This window comes from Meles meles, chromosome 7 (assembly GCF_922984935.1).
Source record: "Meles meles chromosome 7, mMelMel3.1 paternal haplotype, whole genome shotgun sequence".
Taxonomy (NCBI): domain Eukaryota; kingdom Metazoa; phylum Chordata; class Mammalia; order Carnivora; family Mustelidae; genus Meles; species Meles meles.
The window spans coordinates 100,363,213-100,389,387 of NC_060072.1; the positions used below are offsets into that span (position 1 = coordinate 100,363,213).

General features: G+C 36.0%; 1 pseudogene; it reads left to right on the forward strand.

Annotated features, from left to right (window-relative positions):
* The first annotated feature begins 1,826 nt into the window (after positions 1-1,826).
* LOC123947497 lies at positions 1,827-2,324 on the forward strand (annotated as a pseudogene).
* Positions 2,325-26,175: the final 23,851 nt, after the last annotated feature.

Below are 26,175 nucleotides of genomic sequence, written 5' to 3' on the forward strand. Positions count from 1 at the left end.
GTATTTATTTCAGGGTTACAGTTGTGTGGGTTCTTCAGTTTTACATAATACCCAGTGCTCATTACAACACATGTCCTCCTTAATGTCCACCAACCCCACTCCCCTCCCCTCCCAGCAATCCTCAGTTTGTTTCCTAAGATTAAGAGTCCCTTACGGTTTACAAATATTATTATGAGTATCTGAATATGGTGCTCTTGTTTCTATTAGGGGAAAAAAAAAAAAGAACAGGACTCCTAGACTTAAGGTGTTTAAAGAGTAAAAAAAAACGAACTATTATGAGGATAACTCCTGGTAATAAGAGTCAGCTACTTTCTGATACCAGGTATATAAATGTCTCTTCCATTGTTTTCAATGTTAAAAATTATATTCAAATAAAAATATTTCATTTTTTATTTATAAGTGAATTACAGTAAAACCTTTTCTTGAATAAATAGTAGTATGTAAATTGTAAAATATTTATTTTGCTTCCTTTTCGGTCATATTCTACAAAAAAATGTGAATGAAACCTTGAATATTTGTTTCAGTCCAACAGCTTTAGTTCGACTAGGCTTCAACACTGTTCATTCTATTTTCTTTCTTTGTTGTGCTTAATTTTGACATTACCTGGGGTGGGTGTGTTTATTAAGATGGATGTGGTGCCATAGATTTTTGACTTGTGAAATGATTAATGATTCTTTCTTTTTGCACTTTTTTAAACTTATTTTTTAAGTAAGATCAGATTTTCAGACATTACAAAAATAAGATGAACAATTATCTTACATCTAGTGTATTAGTGTTTTCTCTTTGTTTCTGTCTCGCCCGCTCTTAGGGATTCAGCAAATGTCTTAAAAGTTTCCACATTAATCAAAATATTAAAAAATAAAAAAGACAGGGCACCCAATACATTCGAATTTTAGATAAATAGCCAATTAAAGTTTTACTACAAATACGTCCCATTCAAAATTTGACATACTTACATTTAAAAAGTATTTTATGTTTACCTAAGTTTCAAATTTAATTTGGTGTCCTGTATTTTCCCTGGCAATCCTCATTGAGATAGTAATCAGTCAAGAGGTTTAAGCCCCTGGAGTTTTCAATATATCACTCCTGCCTTGTGTGACCACCAGAAACATGGCTGGTTTCTTTGCTCCTGTAAGTGGCCATATACCTGGGTCAAGCTTAGATTCACAGTTTCTAACCTGCAGCCAGAATAGGCAACCAGAATAGTCAGAATGCTTCCAAAGACAGCTGCAGAACATCAACTCATCTCTCAAAGTTTATCACCTATGTTGAGTTTTACTCCTTGTAATCCTCATTTCTCCTTCAGCAGTATGTAGACATTACATATGTGATTTTTATACTTATTCCAGATTTTCTGGGGTGCCTGGGTTAAGTTAAGCCTTGGACTCTTGATTTCAGCTGAGGTCATGATCTCAGGGTGGTGGGATGAAGCCCTTGGCTGGACTCTGCACTCAGCATGGAGCTTGATTGTCCCTCTCCCTCTGCTCCTCCCTCCACCCACCTATAAAAATAAATAAACACAGAAAATTATTCCATATTTTCCTATTTGTTGTCAAAGGAATGCTTGAGCTATTACAATCTACTCCATATTGCTAAGCATTCAGATTTTTTTCAAATGGTTTTATATGAACTATATTGAATTAGCTTTTATGTTAAAATACTTTCTTAATCTTTTTAAAATGTATTCTTTGACACACAAGTTACTTAAAAGTGTATTTTTAAAACGTTTGTCACAGCTTTTTCCCACCCCCGGCTGAATGCCACTCTGGCTGGAGCTCAGGCTCCTGCGAAACTAGCACCACCATCATCTCCCTCCAGCAGCAGGTATGATGATCTACCAGAACTTCATCAGCCATGGTGAGATGTTCTGCAACATCCAAAAGATCTGGGAGATCCCAGAAGGGCTGTGCCTGGAGGTGGAGGGGAAGATGGTCAGTAGGACAGAATGTAACATTGATGACTCATTCATTGATGAAAATGTCTCCACAGAAGGTCCAGGGGGAAAGTACCAAAACCACAATAGTCACTGGTGTTGATGTTATTGTGAACCAGCACTTGCAGGAAACCAGCTTCACAAGAAGTGCATCAAAGATTCTTTGGAATCAAAGTCAAACTTGAAGAAAAGAGGCCAGATAGACTAAACTCTTTTGTGGCGGGGATTACAGAACAAATCAAGCACATCCTCGTTAATTTCAAAAACTACCAGTTCTTTATTGGTGAAAACTTGCATCTAGATGGCATGGTTGCTCTGTTGGACTCTGTGAGGGTGGTGTGACCCATATATGATTTTCTTTAAAGATGGTTTAGAAATGGAAAAATGTTAATGAATTTGGTTGTTAACTTTGAAGGTATCACCTGTTGTCAGCACTGACTGTTGCTTTTCATCCAGATGCCAGGACTTAGACAAATAGGACAGATGTCATCTTGAGCTCTTCATTTATTTTGACCTTGATCTATCTAGAGTGGAGGCATTGTTTTTAAGAAAAAAAAAAGTCATGTAGGTTGTCTAAAAATAAAATGCATTTACTCAAAAAAAAATGGCGCAAGGCTTTTCTAAAACACTTTTTTTGTCATGGTTTATGACTTAATTATATTTTGGTTAGAGAATGTGCTCTAGCTGATTCAAATGCTTGAAATTTCTTGAAATTTTCTTATGATTCATTATGTGGTCCAATTTTATAAATATTCTGTATGCACTTGAAATGCACATAGTTTGTGTATTATTTTATATGTCGGTTTAGTCAAACATATTAATTGTATGGTCCAAATGTTCTATATTAATACTAACTTTACTCACTTTTTTACTGAACAACACAAACCATATTTTTAGTGAAACTTTATTGTTTCCTAGTATTTTCAATATTTTCCTTATATTGCTGGATTATTTTAGCCAGACTGACAATCTTTGTCTTTTTAAAAATTTTTTATAATTTTTTAATTGTAGTGTAGTTGATAGACAATGTTACATTAGTTTCAGATATACAACACAGTGATTCAGCTTCTCTTTACAGTGTGCCATGCTCACCCCAAGTGTAGCTCCAATTTGTCACCTCACAATACTATTACTATACCATTATTTCCCTATTCTTTATCTATTTTTCCTATGACTTATTCATTCCATAACTGAAAGCTTGTATCTCTTACTCCCCTTCACCCATTTAGCCCATCTCCCAACCCCCTTCCCCTATCCATTTGTTCTCTATATTTATAGATCTAATTCTGCTTTTTGTTTGCTTATTCATTTGTTTTGTTTCTTATATTCCACATATAAGTAGAATCATACGGTATTTGTCTTTCTCTCACTGACATTTCATTTAGCATAAATACCTATTAGGTCCACCCATGTTGTTGCAAATGGCAAGATCTTATATTTTTTATGGCTGAGCAATACTCCATTGTATGTATACATCACATTTTCTTTATCCATTCATCTATTAATGGACACTTAGGCTGCTTTCGTATCTTGACTATTGTAAATTAGGTGCAGTAAACAGAGGGGTGCATATATCTTTTCAAATTAGTGATTTTGCTTTTTTTGAGTAAATGCCCAGTAGTGGAATTGTTGTATCATATAATATTTCTGTTTAATTTCTTGAGGAACCATACTGTTCCCACAGTGGCTGCACCACTTTACATTCCCACCAACAGTACATGAGGGTTTCTAATTCTCCACATTCTTGTTTAACACCACTAATCATCAGGGAAATGCAAATCAAAACTATAATGAGCTATCACCTTGTACCTGTCAGAATGGCTAAAATCCAAAAGACAAAAAATAACAGTCTTTGTCTTTTAAATGGAGGTTACATTGTTTATTGATATAACTGGACAAACACCAGTGAATTATTTGGTGCTTGCTCTAGTTCTTTCTCTTTTTTTCCCCACTGTTTTTTTTTTTTTTTTAATTTAATTTTTATTTTTTCATCATTACACCATTTCCTTCTATTCACTTAGGAGATAAATACTTGATTTCTTTTAGAAGGTACCTGACATATGTAAACATGAATATCTGACCCTCCAAAATTTTACATAATTAATATCTTCTGTTCCTTTTTGAATAATGAAGAAATTAGAACGCTCCATTTAGTCTGTATCACTTTTGTGCTATTATTGTATTTTTTAATTCGTACTTTTAAAACCTCACTATATTAGTTTGCTAGGGTTCTGATAAAATAGCACAGACAGGGTGTTAAACTATGGATACTTACTTTCTTACAATTCTGGAAGATGGAAGTCAAAGATCAGGGTGTGGCAGGTTTTGTTCCTTTGAGGCCACTTTTTTCAGCCTGCAGAGGACTTCTTGCTGAGTACCTTGCAAGATCATCTCTCTGACTGTTACCTGTGTCCTAATTTCTTACAATGTTTGGACACCAGTCGTATTTGATAAGGGCCCACCATACTCACCCACTTTTAACCTAATTATGTATAAAAAGTCCCTGTTTCTTTTTTTTTTAATTTTTATTAACTTATAATGTATTATTAGCTCCAGGGGTACAGGTCTGTGAATCGCCAGGTTTACACATTTCGCAACACTCACCATAACACATACTTTTCCCAGTATCCATAACCCAAACACCTTCTCCCTACCCCCTCCCCCACAGCAACCCTCAGTTTGTTTTGTGAGATTAAGATTCTCTTATGGTTTGTCTCCCTCCCGATCCCATCTTGTTTCATTTTTTCCTTCCCTACCCTCCCAAATCCCTCACTTTGCCTCTCAACTTCCTCATATCAGGGAGATCATATGATAATTATCTTTCTCTGAGTTTAAAGTCCCTGTTTCTAAACAGAGGCACAGTCTAAAACTCTGGGGGTTAGAACTTCGACATATGAATTTGAAGAGAACACAACTGAATCAATAATATTCACTGATCTTATTATTATTTTTATTTTTTTATTCAGCCAAACTGATTAATCTTACTTAGATGTACCCATTTATTAATTTCTTGCTTTTTATTTACATATGCATCCCTCAATATGAATTTGATTTATTTTCTTCTTGAATTACATATTTGTAATTTCCACTGGTGAGAGTTTACTTGAGGCAAAGTCTTGGTTTTTTCTTTTATTCTTTTTGGTCTGAAAATGACTGGGTGTATTGTTTTCCTTGAGCACATTGAAAACATCACGTCACATATTTTGGCTTCTGTCATTTCTGATGAAGAGTTTTTATTGACTAAATTCAATTACTAATTGAATTTTTATTGACTAAGTCAATTGGTAATTCAAAATAATATCTCTTTTTTTATAATGATTTTAACACCATTGTTTTGTTTACTATTTTACAGGTTCACCATGATGTATGTATGTATAGGTTTCCTTTTAATTTGTTGGCATTTTCCAATGTTTTTTAGACTACAGATTCTAGATGGGTATAATGTAAGTGATAGATGATAGCAAGTACGGCAAAATATTGAGGGTAGCATTTATGTGTATGCTACAGAATTCTTCCAACTGCTATTTATTTGACATTTTTTATAATAAAATGTTAGAAAAAAATAATTATACTCTATATAGCAGCATGAAATATAAGAAAACTAAATGTGTTTAAAAAGTAGTATTCTAAAATACCAAATATTTAACATGGTATCCTAAAATATCAAATAGGAATACACTTAAATATACCACAAGACTTCTGATTAGTAAATTACATGCAATATCAACATGAAAATAGATCAAAATAGTAATAGTATATTCCATGTCTATGTACTAGGAAGCAATATTGCAAAAATGCCCAGTTATCTCAAATTTCACAAATAATAAGCTCAGTCCCAATCAAAATCTCTTCAGATATGTGGAAACTGACAAATTAATTTGAATATTTATGTACCATATGACAAAAATTGACAAGTCAGTCTTAGAGAATTATAACAAACTCAGAAGACATACACTGTAAAGCTATAGTAGTAAAGAGAATGTAGTATTGGTCAAGAGCAAACATCAGGCATATGAGCAAATGGAGACTATAGAAACCAACCCACACATACATATGCCCACTACAGTGCAGAATGAAAAGTATAATGTTTAAATAAGTATTGTTAAATCATTTGGATATTTAAAAGTGGGAGAGGAGGATCTTGACCCAAAATCCATTTAAAAAAAAAAAAAGTCAATCTAGATGAATCAAGTGTAAATGGTAAAAATATTCTTTTAGAGGAAAATAGAATATCTTCATGTTCTCAGGGTAGGAAAATATTTCTTTTTATTTTATTTATTTTTTTAAATTAATTTATTTATTTATTTATTTTCAGCATAACAGTATTCATTGTTTTTTCACAACACACAGTGCTCCATGCAATACGTGCCCTCCCTACTACCCACCACCTGGTTCCCCCCAACCTCCCACCCCCGTCCCTTCAAAACCCTCAGGTTGTTTTTCAGAGTCCACAGTCTCTTATGGTTCGCCTCCCCTTCCAATTTCCCTCAACTTCCTTCTCCTCTCCATCTCCCAATGTCCTCCATGTCATTTGTGATGCTCCACAAATAAGTGAAACCATATGATACTTGACTCTCTCTGCTTGACTTATTTCACTCAGCATAATCACTTCCAGTCCCGTCCATGTTGCAATAAAAGTTGGGTATTCATCCTTTCTTTTCTTTCTTTCTCTCTGTTTCTTTCTTTTTTTTTTTTTATAAACATATAATGTATTTTTATCCCCAGGGGTACAGGTCTGTGATTCACAAGGCTTACACACTTCAAAGCACTCACCATAGCAAATACCCTCCCCAATGTCCATAACACCCTGTCCATAACCCCCTCCCCCTCTCCCAACCCCACCTCCCCCCAGCAACCCCCCAGTTTGTTTTGTGAGATTAAGAGTCATTTATGGTTTGTCTCCCTCCCATCCACATCTTGATTCATTTATTCTTCTCCTATCCCCCTAACCCCCCATGTTGCATCTCCATGTCCTCATATCAGGGAGATCATATGATAGTTGTCTTTCTCCGATTGACTTATTTCACTAAGCATGATACCCTCTAGTTCCATCCACGTCGTCGCAAATGGCAAGATTTCATTTCTTTTGATGGCTGCATAGTATTCCATTGTGTATATATACCACATCTTCTGAATCCATTCATCTGTTGATGGACATCTAGGTTCTTTCCATAGTTTGGCACTTGTAGATATTGCTGCTATGAACATTCGGGTACACGTGCCCCTTCGGATCACTATGTTTGTATCTTTAGGGTAAATACCCAGTAGTGCAATTGCTGGGTCATAGGGTAGTTCTATTTTCAACATTTTGAGGAACCTCCATGCTGTTTTCCAGAGTGGTTGCACCAGCTTGCATTCCCACCAAGAGTGGAGGAGGGTTCCCCTTTCTCCACATCCTCGCCAGCATCTGTCATTTCCTGACTTGTTAATTTTAGCCATTCTGACTGGTGTGAGGTGATAGCTCATTGTGGTTTTGATTTGTATTTCCCTGATGCCGAGTGATGTGGAGCACTTTTTCATGTGTCTGTTGGCCATCTGGATGTCTTCTTAGCAGAAATGTCTGTTCATGTCCTCTGCCCATTTCTTGATTGGATTGTTTGTTCTTTGGGTGTTGAGTTTGCTAAGTTCCTTATAGATTTTGGATACTAGCCCTTTATCTGATATGTCGTTTGCAAATATCTTCTCCCATTCTGTCAGTTGTCTTTTGGTTTTGTTAACTGTTTCCTTTGCTGTGCAAAAGCTTTTGATCTTGATGAAATCCCAATAGTTCATTTTTGCCCTTGCTTCCCTTGCCTTTGCCGAGGTTCCTAGGAAGATGTTGCCATGGCTGAGGTGGAAGAGGTTGCTGCCTGCGTTCTCCTCAAGGATTTTGATGGATTCCTTTCTCACATTGAGGTCCTTCATCCATTTTGAGTCTATTTACGTGTGTGGTGTAAAGAAGTGGTCCAATTTCATTTTTCTGCATGTGGCTGTCCAATTTTCCCAGCACCATTTATTGAAGAGGCTGTCTTTTTTCCATTGGACATTCTTTCCTGCTTTGTCAAAGATTAGTTGACCATAGAGTTGAGGGTCTATTTCTGGGCTCTCTATTCTGTTCCATTGATCTATGTGTCTGTTTTTGTGCCAGTACCATACTGTCTTGATGACGACAGCTTTGTAATAGAGTGTGAAGTCTGGAATTGTGATGCCACCAACTTTGCTTTCTTTTTCAATATTCTTTTGGCTATTCGAGGTCTTTTCTGGTTCCATATAAATTTTAAGATCATTTGTTCCATTTCTTTGAAAAAAATAGATGGTATTTTGATAGGGATTGCATTAAATGTGTAGACTGCTTTAGGTAGCATAGACATTTTCACAATATTTATTCTTCCAATCCAGGAGCATGGAACAGTTTTCCATTTCTTTGTGTCTTCCTCAATTTCTTTCATGAGTACTTTATAATTTTCTGCATATAGATTCTTAGCCTCTTTGGTTCGGTTTATTCCTAGGTATCTTATAGTTTTGGGTGCAATTGTAAATGGGATTGACTCCTTAATTTCTCTTTCTTCTGTCTTGTTGTTGGTGTACAGAAATGCAACTGATTTCTGTGCATTGATTTTATATCCTGACACGTTACTGAATTCCTGTACAAGTTCTAGCAGTTTTGAGTGGAGTCTTTTGGGTTTTCCACATATAGTATCATATCATCTGCAAAGAGTGATAGTTTGACTTCTTCTTTGCCGATCTGGATGCCTTTAATTTCTTTCTGTTGTCTGATTGCTGAGGCTAGGACTTCTAGTACTATGTTGAATAGCAGTGGTGATAATGGACATCCCTGCCGTGTTCCTGACCTTAATGGAAAAGCTTTCAGTTTTTCTCCATTGAGAATGATATTTGCGGTGGGTTTTTCATAGATGGCTTTGATAATGTTGAGGTATGTGCCCTCTATCCCTACACTTTGAAGAGTTTTGATCAGGAAGGGATGCTGTACTTTGTCAAATGCTTTTTCAGCATCTATTGAGAGTATCATATGGTTCTTGTTCTTTCTTTTATTAATGTGTTCTATCACATTGATTGATTTGTGGATGTTGAGCCAACCCTACAGCCCTGGAATAAATCCCACTTGATCGTGGTGAATAATCCTTTTCATATACTGTTGAATCCTATTGGCTAGTATTTTGGCGAGAATTTTTGCGTCTGTGTTCATCAAGGATATTGGTCTGTAGTTCTCTTTTTTGGTGGGATCCTTGTCTGGTTTTGGGATCAAGGTGATGCTGGCCTCATAAAATGAGTTTGGAAGTTTTCCTTCCATTTCTAATTTTTGGAACAGTTTCAGGAGAATAGGAATGAGTTCTTCTTTAAATGTTTGGTAGAATTCCCCTGGGAAGCCGTCTGGCCCTGGGCTTTTGTTTGTTTGGAGATTTTTGATGACTGTTTCAATCTCCTTACTGGTTATGGGCCTGTTCAGGTTTTCTATTTCTTCCTGGTTCAGTTGTGATAGTTTATATCTCTCTAGAAATGCATCCATTTCTTCCAGATTGTCAAATTTTTGGCGTAGAGTTGCTCATAGTATGTTCTTATAATTGTCTGTATTTCTTTGGTGTTAGTTGTGATCTCTCCTTTTTCATTCATGATTTTATTGATTTGGGTCCTTTCTCTTTTCTTTTTGATGAGTCTGGCCAGGGGTGTATCAATCTTATTGATTCTTTCAAAGAACCAGCTCCTAGTTTCATTGATTTTTTCTATTATTTTTTTGGTTTCTATTTCATTGATTTCTGCTCTGATCTTTATGATTTCTCTTCTCCTGCTGGGTTTAGGGTTTCTTTCTTGTTCTTTCTCCAGCTCCTTTACGTGTAGGGTTAGGTTGTGTACTTGAGACCTTTCTTGTTTCTTGAGAAAGGCTTGTACCGCTATATATTTTCCTCTCAGGACTGCCTTTGCTGTGTCCCACAGATTTTGAACCGTTGTGTTTTCATTATCATTTGTTTCCATGAATTTTTTCAATTCTTCTTTAATTTCCTGGTTGACCCATTCATTCTTTAGAAGGATGCAGTTTAGTCTCCATGTGTTTGGGTTCTTTCAGCTTTCCTCTTCTGATTGAGTTCTAGCTTCAGATCATTGTGGTCTGAAAATATACAGGGAATGATCCCAATCTTTTGATACCGGTTGAGACGTGATTTGTGACCCAGGATGTGATCTATTCTGGAGAATGTTCCATGTGCACTAGAGAAGAATGTGTACTCTGTTGCTTTGGGATGAAATGTTCTGAATATATCTGTGATGTCCATCTGGTCCAGGGTGTCATTTAAGGCCTTTATTTCCTTGTTGATCTTTTGCTTGGATGATCTGTCCATTTCAGTGAGGGGAGTGTTAAAGTCCCCAACTATTATTGTATTATTATTGATGTGTTTCTTTGATTTTGTTATTAATTGGTTGATATAGTTGGCTGCTACCACGTTAGGGGCATAGATATTTAAAATTGTTAGATCTTCTTGTTGGACAGACCCTTTGAGTAGGATATAGTGTCCTTCCTCATCTCTTATTATAGTCTTTGGCTTAAAATCTAATTGATCGGATATAAGGATTGCCACCCCAGCTCTCTTCTGATGCCCATTAGCATGGTAAATTGTTTTCCACCCCCTCACTTTAAATCTGGAGGTGTCTTCACGTCTAAAATGAGTTTCTTGTAGGCAACATATTGATGGGTTTTGTTTTTTTATCCATTCTGATACCCTGTGTCTTTTGATTGGGGCATTTAGCCCATTAACATTCAGGGTAACTATTGAGAGATGTGAATTTAGTGCCATTTTTAGCCTGTAAGGTGACTGTTACTGTATATTGTCTCTGTACCTTTCTGATCTACTCCTTTTAGGCTCTCTCTTTGCTTAGAGGACCCCTTTCAATATTTCCTGTAGAGCTGATTTGGTGTTTGCAAATTCTTTCAGTTTTTGGTTGTCCTGGAAGCTTTTGATCTCTCCTTCTATTTTCAATGATAGCCTAGCTGGATAGAGTATTCTTGGCTGCATGTTTTTCTCGTTTAGTTCTCTGAATATATCATGCCAACTCTTTGTGGCCTGCCAGGTCTCTGTGGATAAGTCTGCTGCCAATCTAATATTTTTACCATTGTATGTTACAGACTTCTTTTCCCAGACTGCTTTCAGGATTTTCTCTTTGTCACTAAGACTTGTAAATTTTACTCTTAGGTGACAGGGTGTGGACCTATTCTTGTTGACTTTGAGGGGGGTTCTCTGCACCTCCTGGATTTTGATGCTTGTTCCCTTTGCCATATTAGGAAAATTCTCTCCAATAATTCTCTCCAATAGACCTTCTGCTCCCCTCTCTGTTTCTTCTTCTTCTGGAATCCCAATTATTCTAATGTTGTTTCATTTTATGGTGTCACTTATCTCTCGAATTCTCCCCTCATGGTCCAGTAGCTGTCTGTCCCTCTTTTGCTCGGCTTCTTTATTCTCTGTCATTTGGTCTTGTATATCACTAATTCTTTCTTCTGCCTCTTTGATCCTAGCAGTGAGAGCCTCCATTTTTGATTGCACCTCATTAATAGCTTTTTTGATTTCAACTTGGTTAGATTTTTTTTCTTTAATTTCTCCTGAAAGGGCTTTTATATCTCCAGAGAGGGTTTCTCTAATATCTTCCATGCCTTTTTTGAGCCTGGCTAGAACCTTCAGAATCTTCATTCTGAACTCTTGATCTGACATAGTACCAATGTCTGTGTTGATTAGGTCCTTAGCCTTTGGCACTGCCTCTTGTTCTTTTGTTTGTGGTGATTTTTTCCGCCTTGTCATTTTGTCCAGATAAGAGGATATGAAGGATCAAATAAAATACTAAAAGGGTGGCAAAGACCCCAGAAAAATGTGCTGTAACCAAATCAGAAGAGACCCCAAATTATGGGGGGGAGAAAGGGAATGGAAAGCGGTTCAGAAAAAAAAAAAAAAAGAAAAGAAAAAAATTTTAAAAATAAAACAAATAAAGAAAATATATAAAAAAAAAGAAAATATATATATATTTAGATAAGCTAGCCAAAAAACGTTAAAAAAGAAAAGGGTAAAAGTTTTAAAAAATTTAGCAGAAGAAGAAAAAAGAAAGAAAAAAATTGAAAAAAAAATTGAATAAACTGCAAGACTAAAGAATCATGGGGAGAAAGCCATGAGTTCCGTGCTTTGCTTTCTCCTCCTCTGGAATTCCGCTGCTGTCTTAGGTATTGAACCTGCTTTCATTGATAGATGAACTTTGTCCTGGCTGGATATTTTGTTGATCTTCTGGGGGAGGGGCCTGTCGTAGTGACTCTCAAGTGTCTTTGCCGGAGGCGGTATTGCACCGCCCTTACCGGGGGCCGGACTAAGTAATCCGCTTGGGTTCGCTTTTGGGAGCTTCTGTTCCCTGAACACTTTCCATAGAGTTCCAGAGGACGGGAATGAAAATGGCGGACTCCTAGTCACTGGCCCGGAGGAGCCGAGAGCCCGGGGCCCCACTCCTCAGTGCGCCTCCAGAGAACTGCACCCAATCACTCCCGTATCCCCAGTCTCCAGCCGCGCTCCGAGCTCACCCAGCCCATGACCAGTTCAAGGTAACCCTGAGCTGAGAGTTCAGTCCTCGGCTCTGTCTCTGTAGGCGGCTTCTCCATTCTAACACCTGCGAGCTCTGCGACACTCCGATACCCCCGTTCCTTCTGTGACCCTGCGGGACCTGGGGCCACGCAGACCCCGTGTGGGCTTCACCCCGTTTTAGCCTCTGGAGCAAAGTCCCTTAGTGTAACAGACTTTTAAAAGTCCTGATTTTGTGCTCCGTTGCTCTGTCGCTTGCCGGGAGCCGGCCCCTCCCCCCCGCGGTCTATCTTCCCGTCATTTTAGATTCACTTCTCTGCCAGTCCTACCTTTCAGAAAGTGGTTGATTTTCTATTTGTAGAATTGCTGTTCTTCTTCTCTTTGATCTCCCGTTAGATTTGTAGGTGTTTGCAATGTTGAGATAAGCTATCGAGCTGATCTCCTCCTACCTGATGTAGTCATAAGAGAAAATAGAACATAGAACAATGAGATATAAAAAATATCTTCCCACTGTCAAAAATTAAAATGAATACTATGTGTTGCTGAGGTGTGGAGAAATGTAAAGTCTCATACACTATTTGTAAGACTAAAAATTAGTGCAATCAATTTGGAAAAGTCTTTTGGTAATACCAAATCAGAATCTTTGTATTCTGTATGAAACAGAATTCTTATCCCTAGACATATATATCCTAGAAAAATGCATAGAGGTGTGAATCAAAAAACAAAGTTATATATAAGAACTTTCATGACAACACTATTTAATAGCCTGTTTCATTGTTAATCAACAGTAGAATGGATATAAAATTATGGCTTATTCATAAATGAAATAGCATATACAATAAGAAAGAAGAAATTATTTTTACAGACAACATGATAAAATTCACATATATAATTTGGGCGCCTGGGTGGCTCAATGGTTAAGCCTCTGCCTTCAGCTCAGGTCATGATCCCAGGGTCCTGGGATCAACACCCACATCGGGCTCTCTGCTCAGCAGGGAACCTGATCCCTTCCCACCCTGCCTGCCTCTCTGCCTATTTGTGATCGCTCTCTCTGTCAAATAAATAAATAAAATCTTTAAAAGAAAAAAAGAAAGAAAAAATTCACATATATAATCTAAAAGAAAAGATTCATACTCAAATGTGTACCTCTTGTGTGAATACCTTAAAGTTAGACAAATATGGTGAGATCAGTTAAAATGGTCATCACTCTTGGGCTGGGAAGGCACATGAGAGAGCTTCTCTGGGTACTGATGATGTTTGATATCCTGACCTAGGTGCTGGTTACACCAGTGTTTTTGAGTTGAGAGAATTCATCAAGCTCTACACTTGAAATTTATGTATTCTTCCATATTTCTGTTATCATTATTTTAAAAGGACTTTAAATTTAAAAACATAAAACTTACAGAATATTAAAATATGAGTAAAACAAATATGTGATTCATAGTAAAGTTAAACATTTCATCAACATTTTTTGAAACATCACATTCTGAGTTGTTGAAAAATTATATTACCTGGGATTGTAGCCTAACTAAAGAAATGTCAGAGAGCTTATGCATTTGTGCCATTCTGCTACCTTATTTATGAGATTTCATATATGCCTAAGTATGTGGCAGTTTTTTATATGCTTAAAGAAAAAAAAAATTCTGAGAAACTTATTTTTAGTGCCATGTCACAATTCAAAGATAACACTGAATGGGATTTGGACGTTAATAAAATATCAAATTTCACACTGAAATTTTTCAAAATTAAAAGGTTATTGCAGTGAAAGTTCTTCTGCATCTCTATTTTCTCCATCTCTAATTTCTTTTTTTTTTTTGCAGAGAGCTCGCTAAAAGGAAAGTTGAACTATTTCCATTATTAAACATAAGCCAGATGTATATGATTTCACACCTTAGCAATAACAGTTGAGATTCCAGTAGAAAATATACATAAATATGTTTATATGAATATAATATAAATACAGATATAAATATACATATTTATATATATACATATGTATATGTATATATATAGCATCCTAACATTATGTATTTCCTGCCTTAGTTTATTGAACTGGTAAGAAATAGAAACGGTGCCCAACCAAAACCAACTCAAGTTCCATTACTATGATACATGAGATATTTTTTCAGTGTGAACTTATTATATACCCACATATGTATATTTATACAGACACACACACACACACACACACACACAACTAAAGCAGGAAATACATAATGTTAGGATGCTTTTTTTTTTTTCTCCCATAAAAAGAACGCTGAACTTCCTAGATTTTTACAACAGTTACTGATCATGGAGGTAGAGCATTAGCAATGGATACATAATTAGAAAGTGTTGCATGTTCTTTCATGAAAAGGTCAGTAGTGAGAGGAAAATCTCAGAAAGAGGAGTTAAGATGTCCCCTTGCCCTTTTTATGATTTTCAGCTAACCTAGTTTCTGAATGTCATGCTCAGTTCTAAAAAGTGGAAGAATATAATCAGAAAAAGATAGATCAATATTTGATCTTGTAACAGGTATTTTTTATTTTAAAGAATCTCAAGTTTATTAATGTAATGAGTCTTAAAATTCTTGAAGTAATGAAATAGTCACAATAAATATCATACAATTTGATGATAAGCAGAAAAATATCAATCTACTCCATGAGTAAGGATAGAGAGCATGTAAATAATCTGAAAATTCCTTTAGTTATCTTTAATATATGTTATTAAAGTGAATTTAATTTTAAAAGAATGTCTAACAGGTACAAGTATGTTGCATACCATTGGGTAATTGTGTTTGTAAAATATAGTTTGTGTCTTCTAAAATTAAATATTTAATCTCACTTATCTCTAGTGGTTTTCATGGCATTGCCATTAAGTGAAGTTAAGAAAATTATGTTGTGCTCAATTCTGAAGTCATGAAGTATTTTCAATTACATCATACAAAATAGAACCTCTGTAGGCAGTGCAGGACTACCAGTCTGCATTGCAAATAGGCAAATCTGAACAAAATAGTAGTCATTACAGAAGAATTTCTTTGTGGGTTATTTAGTGTTTTTAAGCTGAAGATTAATAGTGTTACAAATTTAAGTATTTCAGACTAAATTGTCTATTAAAATATGTACTGTGGAAATGAAATGTATAACTTGCTCTCATTCTATTGACTAAATGTGAAAAAAAGAGATGAAAAAAAAAATCCCAATCATATGAGGATTGTGATAACCTTCAAAGTTGAAAAGAGACAAGCTTCCTAAAGGCAATTCTCATGTTTGGTAATTCCCACTAGAACATCCCTTTTCATTTTTTTCTTTCTTTTTCTTTTTTCATTTTGATAATGATCTTGAAAAAAATCTGTATGATGACCATGTAATTGCTTCCATGCAATTTCTGCTCCCAACTTTATCCTGATACCAAGTCATGCTATTTTAATTGTGGGAAGATGACAAAGAATTGTCAGTAGAAACTTAAAATAATGCATTTAAGTCAAGGGAAGCCTAAATGATAGCCTGGCATGTCAGATGAATTTTTAAAATTATAATAATTCAAATACAAAGAAGCAATCTTGTAGCTGATTCAAATTATACAATAATAGGTACGTGTAAATTCCAAAAACACTGTGCCTTTGGATCCACAATATGTCTGTGTTGCAAGTGGTGACTAAACTTCTGCAAAACAGCAGTGACATAATCATTATGGTAAATTTAAATGTAATGAGTTTTGTGGTTTTTTTTTTTAATTTAAATTCCAGTTGGTTAATGTACAGTGTAATATTAGTTTCAGGCGTAGAATACAGTGAGTCAACACTTCCATACATCACATGTGCACTCCTTAATACCCATCATCTATTTCACCCTACCAGTCACCCCCCCCTCTGATAACCATCGGTTTGTCCTCTATAGTTAAGAGTCTGTTTTTTGCTTTGCCTCTCTCTCTTTTTCTTTTGTCTTGCCCTGTACTCATTTGTTTCTCAAATTCCACATATGAATGAAGTCATATGGTATTCGTCTTTTTCTGATGGCTTATTTCACCTAGCTTAATACTGTCTAGCCCTGTCCACATTGTTGCAAATGACAAGATTTCATTCTTGTCTATGGCTGAGTAATATACCAGTGTATATACATAACAAAACCTCTTTACCCATTCATCAGTCGATGGGTACCTGGGCTGTTTCATAATTTTGCTATTGTAGATAATGCTGTAATAAACATCTGGGTGCATGTATTCCTTTGAATTAGTATTTTTGTGTTCTTTGGGTAAATACCAACAGTTGCTAGATTGTAGGGTGGTTCTATTTTTAACTTCATGAGGAAACTTCATACTGTTTTCCAGAGTGGCTAATCATATTTTGTTTTTAATTCATAAATTTGTTTGATTTTATAGCTGTATATAGTTCTAAATATGAAAAGTTTAGGCCTTGGTTTGTATTTTTATATATTAAAGTGACATTGGTATAAAAATTATTATTATGTCAGCACTGGGGGTCCACAATGATTTTATTTTACTTTTTATTTTAAAAATGTGTGTGTTACTTAAATTTGTTCTTAAGTGAAGATTTTAAATTTTACACACAAAGATCTAGCATTGTTTCTTTAGTCAGGCATGTATCTTAGACAATTCATTCAAAAAACATCACTAGTTCAACTTGAAGCCTATACCCTTCATACGCTTACATTAGTGGCCCCTGTTGAGATGGTATGGCTGAGTCAGACCCTACAGATTTTAGCTGAGGCAACAACAGAACGCATGGGTGACTTTTAGCTTGTGGTTACAGTGCAGATGCTGGTTATCCATCTTGGACTCCAGGGTCACAACAAGCCAAGAGGCTACTTCTAGTTTTAAAATAATTTCATGACATTTTCTACATTCTTGAAAAGTAGCAACTTTATTGTATTCACTTGTAATTGCAAGACTCAGAACGATATCTGCCACACGGCATTAGCTTAGAGAACCTTAAGGAATTGAACTTGGTCTACCTGGAACTTAGTCTAGGTATAAGGTGAAGAAGTTAAAAGGGAAAAGATATGACTCTATTTTTTTTGCTCAACTTATTACAGTTTTGGCCGTTGGGAGCTCTTTCACTTGGCTCCTATGTGTCCTTGACTTCCTTCCATAACTATAGGTAAGTTTTTTAATCTCTTCATTGCTTTTAAGAAATGATTTTTGTGACTGTCTTATATGGGCCTACTTCTTGTTTAAACACACACACAGAAAGAGAGACAAACACAAGGAGATAGTTTCATTATAATAGATTTCTTTTAACTGGGAATTTAAAAGGAGGTTATCAATTAGGACATAGACTTTTTTCTTTTTTTTTTTTTTACATAGACTTCTTTTTATTACATTTTAAAACTTTTATTCAGCTGGTAAGCAATAGAAATGGTGCCCAACTAATGGATGTAAAACCAATTCAAGTTCCATTACTATGGTATATGATACATGAGATATTTTTCCAGTGAATATACATTTTTTATATGTCCATGTGTGAATAGTGTACTCATAGAGATGGAATGAAAAGTGTCTACTGACTTCACACTTGCAAATAATTTTGTCCTATATAACCTCTAATCTTTACAGTCAAAGAAAACAGAATCATTGATTCTGCACTTAAGAGTTTTGGTTCATTTTTAAAGTTTGACAGAAGTAAATAAAACATAATGCAGAAACTGAAACTGTGCTCTACTGTGCATAGGATATATCATAATTAATTCATGTAGAGCAGATTAGAGCAATTACTAGTTAAATTCAATGGTTAGTTTCATTTCTCATAACAAGATATAAAAAGTAATAATGGGTTAGGTATTTTTACTCTTTTTCCTTCACCTCTCCTTCTTAATCATTCTTATGAGATATTTAATCAGGTGATTTTATTAAAATATTTAAAATAAGCCTTCCAAATAAATAAGAACATAGATTATACCATTAGGATGGTTGGCAGTGCATACAAATACACACATAAAATATTCTCACATTCTTCTGAATTATCTAACCAGCATTAGTCATTATTACTCAAATACCTGCAGAGTGTGGCCAAGTACTCTATAGGTGGTAGAAATAATGCCTATTGTTTCAAAGAAGCAATACATGACTACTTTCCTGAAAGGAACACAGATTTTCTGAGTGTATGATAGAAACTTTATTTATTTTGGTGGCGGTATGTGTATATTTATGTCAGTATAAGACCAGCATCATTCCTGAAAAATATGATCACTTAAACCATTTGTTAAATTTTCCTTCATTCTACTGCATTTCCCTCCTCAAGTGCATGATTATTCCCTGACTAATTTTGAATATTTATTGCTGTGCTACTCAGATAATGTTACCACAGGCTCAGAATTTCCAGTAAAGAAAAACTCTAAGATTTTTCCCTCCTATTTTCCCATACATCATCATGTCAAGAGAAGTTTGATATTTTGGCTTTTTAGTATACTATTTAGGAACCTAGGGTTTGGAGTCAGTTAAACCTGGTTCAATCACTTACTGTGTGATCTTTTCTAAGTTACTTAACCTTTTGGCACTCCAGTTTCTTTGCCTGTTAAATGGCCTCATTAGGAGTTTTATAAGGATTAAATGTTGTAATCTGAGCAAAGCAATGCCAGAAACCTTCACTGGAAAACTCTCAATGGGAGGTCAGCCATGTACAGAAAGTATGTGATAAATTGTAGTTGTTGTTCTTATCATCAGCATCATTATTATTCAAAACACTCCTGCTCAGCTGCTTGTAGCCGGGCATAACATACAATTCTTCAGGAACATTTCAAGCTTTGCTTAAGACTGTGAACACCTTCTACTACAAAGAAAATGTGTTTTTGTTTAATTTTTAGGCTGCTTTGGAAACCTAAAATCAGAGGCTGAGGTGAGGGAGTGATGGAATGCCAAGTGAGACTCTCAAATTTGTGGAAGTCTGGCCTGAATCGTGGCAGCTTTAAAGGATTTGAGTCCAACCCAGCATATAAAAAGAGGAAAGCAAAAGTAAGCCAGGGAAACTCTGCATAATTTTTTACATGTTTCATCCTGAAAACCACTAGACAGATGAGTGTTCTTGAAAAAAAAAAAACCTATTTGATGTATGATATCTAAAATATGAACGTCATGTCTAAAGTTTAATATTCAAACTAAAGAGCTCAACAGATGTCATCCTGATCAAAATACATGGATACTTAATAGGTAATATATTAAGATTGAATCTTAAAGTTAAAGACCACAACAGATAAAAGAAAAAACTTAGAGTAAGGAGTCATAACCTTTTCAGGTATGAATCCAATTTAGAGACAGATCAGATCTTATAAATCATTTTGTTGGGTAACATGGGAGCTGTTTAGAATCCTGCAAATCTGGTTAGATCTCACATGCTGGTCCCACTCCCATTTATTGATATGTGTCTTTGGTATATATCAACGGAATTCAGTAATCAGCTGTTTAGAGACACATAAAGTAAAAATTTGAAAAACAAAGAAATTATTAAACTACACAAACCTATTGGAAGAAAGCGACCTGAAGAAACTGAGCCTGGGGTAGAATTCTGAAAGAGAAGATCAAGTTAATAGTCAGGAGCCAATTCCAAAGGAAGAAGAACACCCCAATGCCTCACTAAGTGGGGTAGGTACCCCGGGGTTAGTACGTACGTAGGTCTGTCCTGAAGAGCTGACTACATAAGCAAGAATGAAATAGATAAGGTAATAGCAGACTAAAAGGTCAAGCACCTTGAAGGCAAGGATCAAAAGATTAGACTTGAGAAGAAACATGGCTGGCAGCTACGTCAGGGTAATGAGAAGGAAGGTCATGTTTCTTTGAGGGAAATAATTCCAGTTGCTGAGGGTTGAATAAATTGGATAGGAGAGAGGTTGAAGACAGGTCTCTACCTTGAAGGCTGTCTCAGTAGCCCTGGCACAAGGTAAATGAATTCTAGATAAAGACAGTGGCAGTGTGAATAATGAGTGGGTCTCAGCAATGTCCCAAAGGGCAAAGTGACAAGATAGTGATGGACTGAATGACAAAGTCAAAGAAGAGAGTGAGAAATCAAACATGATTTTATTCCTATGGCTCTCAGGACTGTTAAGATGTGGGTATAAGAAAGCTTTTTAAAAAGTACACTGAGCTGAAAAGTCTGCTTTTGTCAAGAGGCTTATTTTACAGACTCTGATAAACATTGGGTGCTAGAATATAAGGACTGAAGTACCTTTAAACACAGATGAGCTTCTGGAAGCTTCTGGTAATCTGGAAATTACCAGGAGAATATACACATATAAGAAAGTGACCATTCTGCAGACTTTAATATACAAGGAGTCATAGGAAACACAAACGCCAACTTCATTGATGATAATTAAACTGACTTTTAGACTGATTGATTTTTATCCCCTTTGTAGGACCAGCTCAGTGCTTGGTACATGAAGGCTACTCAAAAATATTTGTTGATTGGGATGCCTGGGTGGCTCAGTGGGTTGGGTCTCTGCTTTCAGCTCAGGTCATGATCTCAGGGTTCTGGGATCGAGTCCCACATCAGACTCTCTGCTCTGCAGGGAGCCTGCTTCCCCTCTCTCTCTGCCTGTCTCTCTGCTACTTGTGATCTCTTTCTCTGTCAAATAAATAAATAAATAATCTTAAAAAAAAAAAAACTTGTTGATTAAGACCAATATAATCCTTGTCTTCCATATTATATATTGGACAACTCACCAAGTAATTAGTTTGAATAAGGTGTGTGTGTGTGTGTGTGTGTGTGTGTGTGTGTGTTATAAAAAGGCTGAGGGTAAGAATGAGTCAGGAAATTAACTTTTAGGTAAATTTTGGGTAAAATTCTCTTGACTATTTATCAGTTAGCAGGTTTTTCCCTATTAAACAAATCTGCCTGTTAACTAAAATAGTTATTTTGCCTTTTTAACCTTAAGTAAGTTAACTAAGTTAGGTGAACTGAAATTCAAGTTAGACATTATCAGTATCAATACTATTGTTCTAGAACATATGGTACATTTATTTCACAGTTTGAGAAGAAAAGATTTCCATTTTGTATTTACTTAGTGGAAACATGTTTATAGGCACTCACATTTTTAAAAAATGGTGAGGTAACTTAATATAAAAAAGTGAGATTATTGAAACATACGGATTTTGAAAGTCAAGACAATTTATAGTCTGTGGTTTGCCTGCTCTAAATACTTGTTTGTCCTTCAGTGTACCTACTGTGTTCCAAAAGAGAAAAGAGGTAATGGGGACAATCATTTTGATCACTGTTGTTTATTTTTTTTTATTTTTTTTTCATTTTATTTATTTTTTCAGTGTAACATTATTCATTCTTTTTGCACAACACCCAGTGCTCCATGCAAAACGTGCCCTCCCCATTACCCACCACCTGTTCCCCCAACCTCCCACCCCTGACCCTTCAAAACCCTCAGGTTGCCCCAACCTCCCACCCCTGACCCTTCAAAACCCTCAGGTTGTTTTTCAGAGTCCATAGTCTCTTATGGTTCGCCTCCCCTCCCCAATGTCCATAGCCCGCTCCCCCTCTCCCAATCCCACCTCCCCCCAGCAACCCCCAGTTTATTTGTGAGATTAAGAGTCATTTATGGTTTGTCTCCTTCCCAATCCCATCTTGTTTCATTTATTCTTCTCCTATCCCCCTAACCCCCCATGTTGCTTCTCCATGTCCTCATATCAGGGAGATCATATGATAGTTGTCTTTCTCCGATTGATTTATTTCACTAAGCATGATACACTCTAGTTCCATCCACGTCGTCGCAAATGGCATGATTTCATTTCTTTTGATGGCTGCATAGTATTCCATTGTGTATATATACCACATCTTCTTTATCCATTCATCTGTTGATGGACATCTAGGTTCTTTCCATAGTCTGGCTATTGTAGACATTGCTGCTATAAACATTCGGGTACACGTGCCCCTTCGGATCACTATGTTTGTATCTTTAGGGTAAATACCCAGTAGTGCAATTGCTGGGTCATAGGGTAGTTCTATTTTCAACATTTTGAGGAACCTCCATGCTGTTTTCCAGAGTGGTTGCACCAGCTTGCATTCCCACCAAGAGTGGAGGAGGGTTCCCCTTTCTCCACATCCTCTCCAGTATCTGTCATTTCCTGACTTGTTAATTTTAGCCACAAAATCCTTGAGGAGAATGCAGGCAGCAACCTCTTCGACCTCAGCCGTAGCAACATCTTCCTAGGAACAACGGCAAAGGCAAGGGAAGCAAGGGCAAAAATGAACTATTGGGATTTCATCAAGATCAAAAGCTTTTTTTTTTTTTTTTAAAGATTTATTTATTTGACAGATAGAGATCACAAGTAGGCAGAGAGGCAGGCAGAGAGAGAGGAGGAAGCAGGCTCCCAGCTAAGCAAAGAGCCCGATGCGGGGCTCGATCCCAGCACCCCGGGATCATGACCTGAGCTGAAGGCAGAGGCTTTAACCCGCTGAGCCACCCAGGCGCCCCAAGATCAAAAGCTTTTGCACAGCAAAGGAAACAGTTAACAAAACCAAAAGACAACTGACAGAATGGGAGAAGATATTTGCAAACGACACATCAGATAAAGGGCTAGTATCCAAAATCTATAAGGAACTTAGCAAACTCAACACCCAAAGAACAAACAATCCAATCAAGAAATGGGCAGAGGACATGAACAGACATTTCTGCAAAGAAGACATCCAGATGGCCAACAGACACATGAAAAAGTGCTCCACGTCACTCGGCATCAGGGAAATACAAATCAAAACCACAATGTTGTTTATTTTTTTTTTAAGATTTTATTTATTTATTTGACAGAGAGACACACAGCGAGAGAGGGAACACAGCAGGGAGAGAGAGAGAGGTAGAAGCAGTCTCGCTGCTGACCAGTGAGCCTGATGTGGGACTCCATCCCAGGACCCTGGGATCATGACCTGAGCCAAAGGCAGATGCTTAACCAACTGAGCCACCCAGGCACCCCTGTTTGTTTTTTTTTAAGTAGTCTTCATGCCCAGTGTAGAAACTAATGCAGGGCTCAAACTCACAACTCTGAGATCAAGACCTGAGTCAAGATCAAGATGCAACCAGATGCCCCTTGATCATCATTTTTAAAGACCTTTGTTTAAAGGAAATTTAGAGTCATCTTTGGAAAAGAATGTGTATTCCTCTCTAACAGTTAATGATTTTGGAACTCAGTGTAGGGCTAACTTGAAAATTAATTCCACTTGATATGCTAATTAGAATATTACACTGCCCTCTTTTCTAATGTTTTGATAAAATTATAACACCATCCTGCTTTACACAAATGCATATCTTTGAAATTTTTATCACTATTTTCCAGGAAAAGAAAAAGAATCTCCCTTAGTTACTAATTCTCTTATAGGGCTCTTTATGAATTACACAAAATAACAATTAGTTATATCAAAATCTGTATCTTTCAGTTATATCTAAATATAAATTAAGTATATCTAAATCCCTTCTCATATAGTTATGTCATGTACTGAAACAAATGAAATATTTTAAATAGAGATAGTTAGTGTAAAATCACTTGAAACTTGTAATTCAATTGAAGAGAGGTGAAAAGTTGGAAAAAATCAAGTATCTCAATATACCTGTTTCAGGGCTTTTTAAAAAACAGTAGCTTTATTCCCTAAGAACTACAACTTCCACTAGGGGGCCCCCTTTTCACTGCTACAGTTCTTGGAGGACTTGGTACACAACTTTCTCCCCTTGCTCCTTCAACCCTAAGTGAGGTCATTTTTGCTGTTCTCTTAACCCTGACTACATATGTCATGTAACCTCTTCTATCATTGAACCTGCCTGGATCCTGATTGAAACAGTATTGGCACTAGAAGTAGCCTCAGGAAGTAGACTCTCCAGATAGTGTTCTGTTAGAGGATTTTATGTATATTTGAGATAGGTAAGGATAACCCCCTTGGCAGGAGATATTCAGCACTAGTAATACATGACATTCTAGTGAATTTTATCTTCCAAAATTATGATCTTCTAACATAAATTTCATAAATACATTTATGCAAACTTTTTTTTTTGGAGGCAGTCTCAACAGATCCCCTTTTCCTCAAAGCATAAATCTTTGTCAATCTATCCATTAATCAAAGTAGGCTAATGAACAGCTACTATGTTGGAAACTCTCTGTTTCCTATTTTGATGGGTGAAAAAGCAAAAACAGAGGTCATCCAAATGAACAGATATCTAAGTTTTAAAACCAGAGGAAATAAAATGCAAAAAAGAAAAACTGTAATAGCAATATGCAGACATTGTATGTGTGTGTGTGTGTTTCTGTACATAATTCTACGGCAATCGTTATCTTTCTAAGGCTGCATGTGCACATGATTTATTTATTCTTTAAAAAAATTGGTTTAAATCTATGCCCTTCTTGATGATTAGACATGTAGCTAAATGGGGGTAGGAGAGAAAACAGAGCCGAAAGGAAGGTTTGTAAGGTGAGATAAGGAGGGTCAAGGTGCTCTGGGAGATAAGCTGGCAGCAGATGAATGTGTGTTAGAAGAAGGATGGATCATGACAGCTGAACAGGGGAGAGGAAAAAGGGAAGCAAGGTTTTAACCAGTAGAATACTGGGAGGAATCTATTCTCTTTGCTCAAATGCCATGACTAGCTTTATGTGTTTATGATAAGAAGGAAAATTAGGTCAAAATAAACTAGGCAAAATAAAGTAGAAGTGATGTTAAAAATTTAGAAGAAGGCAAAGAAATGATTAAGCTAAAGATAATGGTTTTTTCATATAATTTAGAATTGTTATTCTGCTTAAAGTCATAATTTAAGTCTCAGTAGGAGCATAAGTAGAGAAAGACAATTTTTAAAGGAAAAATAACAAAATGCAACTGAAAATGTGTATATATGTAATATATACATATAAATATATGTACATAATAAATATCTATATTTTACATTTATATATATGACAGTAAGCTAAGAACTGTTGGTGAATCAATTAAATGTATATAACAATTTTTATAAGGGGCTCAGACTCCAAGTTCTGGTATCACTTTATAATTCTTTGTTCCATGAGTATTGAGTTTCTGATCATTTATGATCCTGGTTCATGATTTTATCTGTAACCCATATAAAACTGTCTTCTTCCTCCTCCTGTATTAAATCTAGTCTCACTATATCCTTACTTAAAAAAAAAAAAAAGTGCCTCCTTCCAAAAGCATTGGAAAGCTATAGAAATCTTCCCTGAAACTTTCATCAGAACATTAAGGAGGGAATGAGATAGTGCATAATTTATTTTAAAATATCATTAAAAATTTCTTCTTCTACTAAAATTACACTCATCATGGCAGCCTCTTAAACATACTGTGTTATGGTTACATGAATTCTGTTTACTCACTATGCTGCCCAGTGAAATAAAGACTTAGTAGCTTGGCAAAATAAATGGTATCCTTGAAAATTGATGTTCTATTGTTATTACTATATAATCAACCTCCCAAACTCAGTGGATTAAAATGACAATCATTTAATTATACATTATGTAGATCAATATTTCAGGCAGGGTTTGGCTGGTTGATTCTTGAGTTTCATGTTTGTCAACTGCAGGTCATCAGTGGTATTCAGCTTGTGGCTGGCTTGTCTGAAGGGTCCAGAGAATTTGGGCTCACATATATAAGATTCCATTCCTCAGAAGTGAGGGCTAGAAAGCTAGGCCTTGCTGGGATCCTCTTTTTCTTCGTGTGGTCTTTCCATATGGTCTGTCCAGCTGGAGAGTTCACTCCTCACTTGGAACTCAGGGCTCTAACAG